Below are 12,971 nucleotides of genomic sequence, written 5' to 3'. Positions count from 1 at the left end.
TGGATGACGGCAGTATGGAGGGAGGACAAATCTCCTTTCCCCTCATTTACAATCTTTCTTCAACGTTTCCGGGAGGTCTTTGATCATTCAAGGGATGGACGGAGTGCAGATGAACAGTTGCTCACACTGATGCAGGGGAGGAGAATGGCTGCGGAATATGCTTTGTCTTTTCGTACGCTCGCCGCACAAACAACATGGACCGAGGATCCTCTGAAGGTACATTTCAGGAGAGGTTTAAGTCCCGAATTACAGACGGAATTAGCATGCCGAGATGAGGGGAGAACTTTAAATCAGTTTATGGAGCTCTCTATTCAGATTGACAATCTTCTCAGATCACGACGCCCCTCGACAAGAACAACTACTAGGACTGTTTCTGACACCCACGAACCCATGCAGGTCGACACCTATCACCTCTCGCCTGAGGAGAGAGATCGTCGCATTAATCACCATCTCTGCCTCTACTGTGGTGAGCCAGGCCACATGAGACTGTCATGCCCCTCTCGCTCTCGCAGAGACCCCACTACTCGGGTGAGTATTCCCATTCTAGCTCTCAATGTTGATAACTGCATTACTGTTCCTGTCACCATCCCTCTCCACACGCGCCATGCTAGACTCTGGGGCGGCTGGAAATTTTATGTCATTGGAGTTTGCTCAAGAATACCGGATCGCTCTAATGGAATGTCTTTCTCCTTTGGCAGTTGAGGTGGTCGATGGACGACCGCTGGGCACAGGAAAGATAACTCGTATGACAACGAGACTTAGTATGACAACGGGAATTCTTCATCAGGAGACCATTCAATTTTACATAATTTCTACCTCTCATGCACCTATCATTCTAGGATTGCCGTGGCTCCGCAGGCATAACCCACGCATCTCCTGGCAGGAATCTCAGATAATCAGCTGAAATGATAACTGTTTTCCCCGCTGTGTTCAGAACATCACTCCCCTTCATCTTCTAGCTGTTAACGTTACAGATACTGACTACTATCAACCTTCTGCCCAACTCTAGCCCCCCGAAGGGCCGTATATTTCCCCTGTCACAACCAGAATCCGAAGCCATGAACCACTACATTCAGGAGGAACTGGCAAAAGGCTTCATCCAACCCTCCACTTCGCCAGCGTCAGCGGGTTTTTCTTCGTTAAGAAGGAGGGTGGTCTCCGTCCCTGCATCGATTATCGTGGCCTCAATGAGATGACTGTTAAATTTCGTTACCCCCTACCCTTAGTACCCCCTGCACTGGAACAGCTGAGAACTGCCAAATTCTTCACCAAACTGGATTTACGCAGTGCTTATAATCTCATTCGGATTCGGGCGGGTGATGAATGGAAAACTGCCTTCTCCTAAACCACTGGGCACTATGATTATCGGGTTATGCCCTTTGGCCTAGTCAACAGTCCATCTATCTTCCAGTCATTCATCAATGACGTCTTCAGGGATATGCTCAACAGGAATGTCATCGTATACATTGACGATATTCTGGTCTATTCTGAAACCCTCGAGGAGCATATCCAACATGTCAGGTCTGTTCTCAAACGTCTAATCCAGCACCAACTGTACGCCAAAGCAGAGAAGTGCGAGTTTCATCTGACATCCCTCTCTTTCCTGGGCTACGTGATTAGTCAGGAGGGAGTGGCCATGGATGAGAACAAGGTCAATGCAGTCCTAAGATGGCCACTACCATCTACCATCAAGGAGCTGCAACGTTTCCTGGGATTCGCCAACTTCTATCGTCGCTTCATCAGAGGTTTCAGCTCCGTAGTTGCTCCTCTCACAACTATGACAAAGAGGGGTTCTAGTCGTCTTCACTGGTCACCTGCTGCCTGCGAGGCCTTTCAGGAATTGAAGCAACGATTCACCACCGCTCCATCTTACACCACCCTGACCCCAGTTTGCCATTCATAGTAGTTAAGGAGCTGCAACGTTTCCTGGGATTCGCCAACTTCTATCGTCGCTTCATCAGAGGTTTCAGCTCCGTAGCTGCTCCTCTCACAATTATGACAAAGCGGGGTTCTAGTCATCTTCACTGGTCACCTGCTGCCCGCGAGGCCTTTCAGGAATTGAAGCAACGTTTTACAACCGCTCCCATCTTACACCACCCTGACCCCAGTTTGCCATTCATAGTAGAGGTTGACGCTTCCAACATCGTACTCGGGGCAGTGCTGTCACAACATCGGGGCTCACCTGCTAAGATGTTTCCATGTGCTTATTCATGCAAGCTCAGCCCAGCGGAGAGAAATTATGACGTTGGTGACAGGGAGTTGTTGGCCATTAAGGCTGCACTCGAGGAATGGCGTCATTGGCTGGAGGGGGCAAGACATTCATTCACGGTTCTAACCGACCATCGTAACCTGGAGTACTTGAGAACGGCTAAGAGACTCAATCCACGGCAGGCTAGGTGGTCTCTGTTTTTCTCCAGGTTTGATTTCTCTGTTACCTACTGGCCAGGTTCCAAGAACACAAAGGCAGACGCCCTGTCATGGCAGTTCGAGAAAGATTCTGACTCCAATAGGCCTGAACATGTAATCTCCCCTGCTCTTATCGTGTCACCTATCCAGTGGGACATCATTACTGAGATTGAGCAGGCGAATACCGAACAGAACGTCCCTGCCGAATGTCCCCAGGATAAGTTATTTGTTCCCGTACCTCTTCGAGAGAGAACGATCACGCACGTTCATGCTTTGCTCAGCTCAGGACATCCAGGTATTAATGCAACCATCCAACTACTTCAGAACCGGTTCTGGTGGCCTTCACTGAGAGGCGATACTATTCGTCTGATTCACGAATGCAGGGTTTGCAACACACAGAAGCCATCCCACCTACTACCAGCAGGACTCCTTCACCCGCTACCCATTCCACAGCGCCCCTGGTCTCACATTGCCATAGATTTCGTCACCGACCTACCTAGTTCCAATGGCCATACTACAATCCTTTCTGTAATAGACCGTTTCTCAAAGGCCTGTCGCCTCATTCCCCTGCCGAAGTTACCCACCGCTCTGGAGACGGATGAACACTTATGTAATCTAGTCTTCCGCTTCTATGGTTTACCGGAGGATATCGTTTCCGACCGGGGTGCCCCTGGTCACACATTGCCATAGATTTCGTCACCGACCTACCTAGTTCCAATGGCCATACTACAATCCTTTCTGTAATAGACCGTTTCTCAAAGGCCTGTCGCCTCATTCCCCTGCCGAAGTTACCCACCGCTCTGGAGACGGATGAACACTTATGTAATCTAGTCTTCCGCTTCTATGGTTTACCGGAGGATATCGTTTCCGACCGGGGTCCCCAGTTTACCTCCCGTCTGTGGGCCGCTTTCTTCAAGGCACTGGAGATCAATGTAAGCCTCACCTCTGGCTACCACCCACAATCCAATGGTCAGGTAGAGAGACTCCACCAGGAGCTTACCCGGTTCCTCCGTTCATATTGTAGTCAAAATCAACAGGATTGGAGTCGTTATCTCATGTGGGCCGAATACGCTCAACTCTCTCCGCAAGCCCTCTACGGGGTTAACTCCATTTCAGTGTATTCTGGGATATCAACCACCCCTGTTTCCCTGGTCAGGAGAACTGTCTAATAATCCTACAGTCAATGACTGGATTCAGAGAAGTGAGGAGACTTGGAATCAGGCTCATCATCATTTACAACAGGCTGTAAGACGTCAGCGGATTCAGGCTGATCGGCATCGCCGTCCCAGCCCAGAATATAGTGTTGGGCAGTGGGTATGGTTATCCACTCGTGACCTCCGTCTCCGTTTGCCATGCCGTAAGCTCAGTCCCAGGTACGTAGGTCCTTTCCAAATTGTTCGCCAAATTACCCCTGTATCTTTTGAATTGGCCTTACCTAATCACTTCCGTGTTTCTCCCACATTTCATGTCTCCTGGTTGAAGCCCGCTGCTGGTCCCGGTGAGGGAGGAGAGGAGGCGCCCGAGGACCAGGGTCCCCAACCCATAAAGGTGGAGGGCAAGGAGATCTGTCAGGTGCGAGAACTGCTCGACTCCAGACGCCGGGGGAGAACTCTCCAATATCTGGTTAAAATGAACAATTTTTTTAAATAAACTATATTTTTAATTTCTGATTTGAAATTTTTGTTTAGTATTATTTATATAATAATATATTTAATTTTCATTTTTTAATATTTTGAAATACCATTTATATTTGTTTGTCGTTTTTATTAGTATTTTTCAACAAATATTTATATTTAGCTATTATTTAGAATTATTTCCATTTCAGTTTTAGTAGTTTTAGTACTTCCACCTTTTTTATTTCAGTTAGTTGCCAAGGCTGTCACAGTTATGGAGTTTTCTTTTGTGCGTATGTGTTTTCTTATGTTCCTTGTTCTCTTGCCCTGGGGCGCATTTCCCAAAAGCAATATTGTCACAAGTTCCGTCGTCACCAATAGAGTTCAATGGAACTTGCAACCATAGTTAGCTAACGATACTTTTGGAAAACACATCTCTGTTTAATTCTTGTCTCCCTAATTTATGATCTTGTCATTAGTTTCCTTGGTTACGTATTAGTTTCAGGTGTGTCTTATTAATTCACCCATTACTCCCAGTTTGGTTCTGTTCTCTGCCAGGTTGTCACGGAGAGCGCTCCTGTTACTCTCTCTTCGGGCCACCAGAGGGCCCCATCACCAGAGTACTAGTTTCCTTCCCACACTACATTTCCCATCAGCCCGGCACCTGTCCCTGATTATTCCCCCACACCTGTTCCCTATTATGTTAGACTATTTAATGAGCTCTTTCACCCAGGTTCACTGCGAAGCCTTGGTGAACATCTCTGAGCGTTATTCCGGTTACATTGGACTGCTTTCTGTTATTACCTCTGCCTGCCTTTATCTCGTGTTGTTTGCTGCCTGCCTATTGGACTTGTGCTCTGGATACTGGACTATCGACTTTGGATTGCCGCCTGCCCTGACCTATGACTGCCCCAGTTTCCGAACGATATCTGCCTGCCCCGATCTCAGGTCTGTCTATGATCACGATTCTGTCTACCCTACGATACTGCCTTATCTCTGCTTGTCTGATTAAGTTTCAAATAAAACTGCAAATGGATCCCAGTCGTGTTGATGAATCATTACACCAACTGAAAAAAATGCAATGTTTTATGTTTAAATTTTATTTTGATGGTCCCCTTAATCATTCGTCTATAAGCAACTTTGCAACTACATGCCAACTAACTGTCATTAGAGTATTAGTATGCTCAAGAATGGTAGAATCTAGTATGGTAGAATAAGTTGACGTACTTGCAAAGACACTTATAGTCAGTTTATCTGTTGGTTGACCATCAAAATAAAGTGTTAGCAAATATTTACAGTAGCAGACATACTAATACTCTAATGACCACTAGTTGATACGTAGTTGCAGAGTCACTTATCAACAGCTGTTTAAAGGGTACCATCAAAATAATCAAACTGATATTACAATAAAAATAGTTCAAAGAAAATGTGTCATTACATATTCATCTGATATCTGAGAAAAAAGTTTATTATTACTACTTATAAGTGGTCTTTGACTGCTTTAATAAAATGGCAAGATATGAGACTTGTAATACATAACTATGAGAAATATAATCCATTGTAAAAGTGGATGCAACGTGTTCATTGTGTTATAAATCATCATACTCTTAAAAGCTATAACCACAAATAAGTAAATATTATAATATATTAAAACTGTTCTTATGAATATTCATGAGATGATACAACATATTATAAGGTTTTTTATAATGCATTATGCATTCGTTATAATGCCTTAAGAATACCCTTATAATGTATTATAAATACGGGCTTCATAGAAAGTGTTACCAATCATTTTTATATATACATCATGTTCTACTTTCAATTTATCTTTTCATTATTTTATATATTTTTAATTTTTCTTTATATTTACTTCATTTTATTTGCTTTATTATGACTGATTGAACAAATATCAATCGGAATGTATAATTTTCTGCCAACTTCTGGATATTATTTGATTCTGTATTTCAGGATTTCTGAACTGGTGTATTCTTTCAGAGAAAGCGTTCTGTCCAGCTGTCATGTGTCCCACATCGCGACATTAATCTGAAAGGCACTAAATAGTATCCTCTCTAACTAGCAAGAATAGCCACAATATTGCATGTCTAATGACATGAGTTCATCGCAGTCTCACACTCTCACACTTTTTTTGCCATCTCACTATTCCCGTCTCTCTTTCCTGTTCTTCTGTTGTAGTAATTGTAAGAGCCTGTTCAGGAGTCACAATGCCTAACAGTAATCAAAGTACTGACAAAAGGCTTCTTTCATTCTTTGCCTGGTTTTGTGTATATTATTATGTTTCCATTTCACCAGCATGTCTTAAAGTCGAGAAGCGCCGTGCCGTAATTTCGCATTGAATAAGATACCCCTGATCAAAGTCACCAGGAGTCTGTTTGATACCTTAGAATAGCCAGCCCTCCCTCTGTTGAACATCTTAGGCCTCTTAAGAAGAGAGAATGAGAGCGAGACAGACAGAGAGAGAGAACAGTCTTCTCCTGCATTCCTCTTGTAGATATTCTCTCTGCTACTCACACAGTAAGCTGAATCCTCAGTCTTCCCTCTATTTTGATGCGATTTAATGACATGAAATTTTGGCTGCAATCAATAAACATGTTAACTGAATGTATATCACAACAAAATCATATATGTCAGAACTTCATGAGAAATGAACACAATCCAAGGAGAATATTTATAAGCATTGAATAGATGCTTAAGTTGAAATACAGTTGTCACTTTATACATTTTACGATTTTTAATCATAATTATTTCATTTAAATGTATTTAATTATCTAATATTTAATTTCCGATGCATTTTAATGCATTCACTTGACAACCCTGTTTTTTTTTTTTTTTGTAATTCTTTGAAAATGAAATAAAGAACTAAACTGACCTAACTCAAAATTGAAATAAATAAATACTTGTAATAATGTCAGATCAGATGTTATAATCAGATCATGTTATCTTCTTATTTCTTAGTTTATTTTATTTAGAGCTGGATAGCTCTACATAGCTACCAGGATGTACATAATTCTATATTTGTACCACACAGTGTGGAAGATATCTGTAGATCTTTTTTTTTGTTGTTGAAAATGTAGTTACTATCAACACTATTCCATATAATTCATTGCAAGCCATTGCAGAAGTCAAACTAATTTTAATATAGGGTAATTCTGGTCCATTCCATCATATTTGAGAACATTTATTAGTAAAATGACTCTGGGAATGATTTGTTCTTAGACATTACGGTGCAGTTGGTGTTACAGTTTTGTGAAAATGTTTTGTCATGTCCAGATTCTCCCCTTAGTGTGTTAGTTAACCCATACTGTCCTTTAACCACTTTCAGTCCGCTAGCACAACTTTTTCTAATCACAAAACAAGCCAGTCCCCACATGCTCTTTCTATGACTATCACATTATATTATTATTATTTAAACACTTTTTAACTAAACATTCATAATTGTGTGATCTACATTATTAGGCTAAATTGGTACGAGGGTAGTGGTACTGGTCTAAACTTATTTTTATTTTTATTGATGAAAACAATATTTTCATCAATACAGAGCACATGACAATGTGTATACCGATATAGCCCTACAACATAAAGTATAACCAATCAAAACTGGACAAAGAAATTGCATCTAGAGTCCGCTTTTGTATTTGCTAATGTTGAGTAATATTGATAAGACTGTAATCAAGCCATTAGTCTAGATTAGCCTTAACAGTCCTGTATGACCTCTTTTAGAGTATATTGTCTGTGCGATCATGGGTACAGAGCATTATGGCTCTCTTTATTGAATCAGACACTGGATTCAGTTTGTCAACAGTACCTGTGTTTACTCTAGTGCAGGCAGCACTGGCTCATTACTCTCATATGGATTTTTCTTCCTTTTTTGTTTACTGTCTAACTTGATACGTACATTAGAAGTTATTTGTCTGCACCTGGCTCAGTCATTGCTTCACCATGTGACTCTGAAAGATTCTCATTACAGTAATGAGAGACTTTCTGCTGATGCGCAAAACATGTCAAAACAGGCAAACAGAAGCGTAAACAACTTGAGCAACAGTAAACAGAATGTCCATAGTTAAAAAGCAAATAAATGTTTCTAGAACAATTGTCACAGTTACTCAGTAATTAACACAGATGCAGTGTATAGTTAAATGTTTTTATTATTATTTTCTTGCAGTAATGTACGTAATCTATTTTTAATCTATAATTCATCTTGATATAGTGAAAGATTAATGGCGGGAGTAGTTTCAGATGGATTGAGTGCAGCAGGTGACACCACAATTTCTCTGCACAATGACAAACTATTGTACCTCATTTCCATATTCTTCACCAGCTTATCTCTTAAAGACCAACAGATAATAATAAAAAAAAATTAAAAATAAATATAAAGACCAACAGATGATTTGCAGAGTAATTTCACACACTGATGTCCTATCAAAGCATTAGAGGCATAAGTTTTAGATGTGTTAGATAATAGAATGTCCCAGTCCTATGGAAGCCCGATTTTGCCAAAAAATGAAGAAGAAAAAAAAATTCTAAAGTGACTTAAAGGCAGGGTGTGTGATTTTTCAAAAACACTTTAGAAAACTGATTCGGGCTGAATCGCAAAACAAACTTGTAGCCAATCAGCAATAAGGGGCGTGTCTACTCGTGATGTGGAGGAGAGCGCGTTCAGTGCATGGAACGGACATTAGCCGAGCCGAGCGATAGAGATGGCGGATAAAAAACAAAAGAGGAAAACGTCTGCGGAAGGATAAGGCAAGAAGTAGGACCCGTGTAAATATCGGATCAGCTTTCCAGCGCTGGAGAGAACTCAAGGAGCGGAGGCCTGCGATTGGACGCCGAGGTTGCTTTGTTTCTTCTCAATAGGTGAGTAACACCGTGTCTACAACAGCTAAAGTCTGCCTACACTGGACGCGATCAAACGAGCTTTGAAAACCATTTGAAATTTGTGCCAACACGTCATAAATAGAACCCAGCAGCAGTTTTCTGTAGGGGATTTGTTGCGCCGCGCCACGCCGCTCATGTCTGTAGACACGGTGTAACATTGGTTTTGCTTTGTTTCACAGAACTAATCATTGCCTGGGTTGCGTACGTATATGTGGGGCGGAGCTATCAAAATAGGGGCAAGACCCTTTTGGGGCAGGGGCGTGTTTGTTTTGGTGATTTCAAATATCAACATTGTCTACCAGAAATCACTTACTCTGCCTTTAAATGAACATCTCAAAATTATGACCTTTTTTTCTGAGAATTGCTAGTTTATATCTTATATTTATATCTCACAATTTGAACTTTTCTCCCTTGCAATTCTGGGAAAAGATTGAGAATTGTAAGATATAAATTCAGAATTGTGAGATGTTAACAATTGCGAGATATAATCTCTGATCTGCAAAAAAATAAACAAAATATAAACTTGCTATTCAACTGTGAGATATTAACTCAGAATTCTAAGATGTAAACTCAGAAGTGTGTGTTTCTATCTCACAATTCTGTGTTTAAACAAAGTCCACTCATGCCACTTTCTCTATTTATAATAATGTTGTGTTCGTTATATTAATCACACTCCATTTTGAACACTATAAATGATCATTTATTTTGATTTTGTTTTTTTCCCTTTAGTATTTGGTAAATATAATTTTAATTACGACAACACACCAACATTTGGTCTCAAACTATGTTGCCTCTATCTTATAACCGTTAAATGTGCAGACCTGCCTCATCATGCAACCCTTTTTATACTTTCTAGCGTAGTTGTAATTTATTTTTTTAAAGGGCACCTATTATGCCCCTTTTTACAAGATGTAATATAAGTCTCGGGTGTCCTCATAATGTGTCTGTGAAGTTTCAGCTCAAAATACCCCACAGATCACTTATTATATCATTTAGAAAATGCCTATTTTGAGTGGAAGCAGAAACACACTGTTTTCGTGCATGTATCTTTAAATGCAAATGAACTACTGCTCCCCGCCCCCCTTTTCCAGAATAGGGCTGTGACTTTACAGCTCGTACCTCAAATACTCTACCAAAAAACATCTGTATGGTTTTGATTATCGTGCATATCACGCTGAAATCATGCGTTTTAAAGCCATATCAGTTTAAACATTTGATATAGTGTTTTCTGAGCGCACAGAAAGCGGCTGTCACACGGCATGTGAGTACTAAACTAAACTGTCTTTCATGTCTTATTGTGCTTAAACTACTTCAAATACACACAAGGTTATGTTAAAAGCATTACAAAAACAATCAGTTATGTCAGTGAAGGTAAACAGCTGAGAAAGAAATCGCATGTTTATATTAGATCTGTGTATGAAGTGACAGCAGTGTAATATACAGTACCTACTGCTGTCTACGCTGTTATCACCCAAACAATAAAATAAAAACAGAAAATCACTCACTGCTCTTGACCGAATAACTTCTATAGCTTTAATAAGAAGACATTTCTAATTGAATGCTGCTTTTAAATGCTCTAGTGTGAAGATAAACAAGGCGGATTGTGTGTGGCTCACTCAGGGTGGGGTCTTTGCTAATACGGCGGTGTCAGTCGGCGACCGTGGGCGGGGCCTAAACATTGTGACATCATAATGCTCAGAGAATCAAAACGGCATGTCTAATTAGACTGATGTGGTTTAATGGGGATTAAAAAATAAGGAGTGGGTGGATTTTTATCATTGTAGTGTGGTTGTGTTCTCACACTGCCAACACACATTTATATCCAAACACCATGTAAAAGTGGATTTTGCATAAAAGGTTCCCTTTAATCTTTATGTAGACACGGTGTAACATTGGTTTTGCTTTGTTTCACAGAACTAATCATTGCCTGGGTTGCGTACGTATATGTGGGGCGGAGCTATCAAAATAGGGGCAAGACCCTTTTGGGGCAGGGGCGTGTTTGTTTTGGTGATTTCAAATATCAACATTGTCTACCAGAAATCACTTACTCTGCCTTTAAATGAACATCTCAAAATTATGACCTTTTTTTCTGAGAATTGCTAGTTTATATCTTATATTTATATCTCACAATTTGAACTTTTCTCCCTTGCAATTCTGGGAAAAGATTGAGAATTGTAAGATATAAATTCAGAATTGTGAGATGTTAACAATTGCGAGATATAATCTCTGATCTGCAAAAAAATAAACAAAATATAAACTTGCTATTCAACTGTGAGATATTAACTCAGAATTCTAAGATGTAAACTCAGAAGTGTGTGTTTCTATCTCACAATTCTGTGTTTAAACAAAGTCCACTCATGCCACTTTCTCTATTTATAATAATGTTGTGTTCGTTATATTAATCACACTCCATTTTGAACACTATAAATGATCATTTATTTTGATTTTGTTTTTTTCCCTTTAGTATTTGGTAAATATAATTTTAATTACGACAACACACCAACATTTGGTCTCAAACTATGTTGCCTCTATCTTATAACCGTTAAATGTGCAGACCTGCCTCATCATGCAACCCTTTTTATACTTTCTAGCGTAGTTGTAATTTATTTTTTTAAAGGGCACCTATTATGCCCCTTTTTACAAGATGTAATATAAGTCTCGGGTGTCCTCATAATGTGTCTGTGAAGTTTCAGCTCAAAATACCCCACAGATCACTTATTATATCATTTAGAAAATGCCTATTTTGAGTGGAAGCAGAAACACACTGTTTTCGTGCATGTATCTTTAAATGCAAATGAACTACTGCTCCCCGCCCCCCTTTTCCAGAATAGGGCTGTGACTTTACAGCTCGTACCTCAAATACTCTACCAAAAAACATCTGTATGGTTTTGATTATCGTGTATATCACGCTGAAATCATGCGTTTTAAAGCCATATCAGTTTAAACATTTGATATAGTGTTTTCTGAGCGCACAGAAAGCGGCTGTCACACGGCATGTGAGTACTAAACTAAACTGTCTTTCATGTCTTATTGTGCTTAAACTACTTCAAATACACACAAGGTTATGTTAAAAGCATTACAAAAACAATCAGTTATGTCAGTGAAGGTAAACAGCTGAGAAAGAAATCGCATGTTTATATTAGATCTGTGTATGAAGTGACAGCAGTGTAATATACAGTACCTACTGCTGTCTACGCTGTTATCACCCAAACAATAAAATAAAAACAGAAAATCACTCACTGCTCTTGACCGAATAACTTCTATAGCTTTAATAAGAAGACATTTCTAATTGAATGCTGCTTTTAAATGCTCTAGTGTGAAGATAAACAAGGCGGATTGTGTGTGGCTCACTCAGGGTGGGGTCTTTGCTAATACGGCGGTGTCAGTCGGCGACCGTGGGCGGGGCCTAAACATTGTGACATCATAATGCTCAGAGAATCAAAACGGCATGTCTAATTAGACTGATGTGGTTTAATGGGGATTAAAAAATAAGGAGTGGGTGGATTTTTATCATTGTAGTGTGGTTGTGTTCTCACACTGCCAACACACATTTATATCCAAACACCATGTAAAAGTGGATTTTGCATAAAAGGTTCCCTTTAATCTTTATAAATAGTGTCTAATTAGTTTTACTATTTGTGATGACCAAATCACACAAATCATGGTTTAAATTGTTGTTAATCCCATATTTGTATAACAGGGTTGCAAAAATCACAAACCTCATATAAAATTAATGGAAAGCAAAACAGCTTATATAATATTTAGGCTATATAATACTCCTGGTTTTCTGAAGGTCAAGCACCCCCTTTCGCTGACAAATCGTTCAATAAAGAAAAAAAAAAAGGAATTTTTTTTGGCCCTATTTGGAATCTTGTTCGTGTAACTGTGCCAAATTAACTGCTGATAAAATAAATAAATATAAAATCGCAGTTCAACCACTTCCAAAAAAGGGAGATTTCCCCAATGAGCAGTGCAGAGTCTGAAGACACGGCACATAAGTCATCAGAGAGGAGGTAATTTATTTTCCCTGCATTTAATATGTCACAGCCCAATGCTTGT

The sequence above is a fragment of the Sinocyclocheilus grahami genome, unplaced genomic scaffold (assembly GCF_001515645.1).
Source record: "Sinocyclocheilus grahami isolate Dianchi unplaced genomic scaffold, SAMN03320097.WGS_v1.1 scaffold217.1, whole genome shotgun sequence".
NCBI classification, from domain to species: domain Eukaryota; kingdom Metazoa; phylum Chordata; class Actinopteri; order Cypriniformes; family Cyprinidae; genus Sinocyclocheilus; species Sinocyclocheilus grahami.
Note: the sequence above shows the minus strand (reverse complement) of the source record.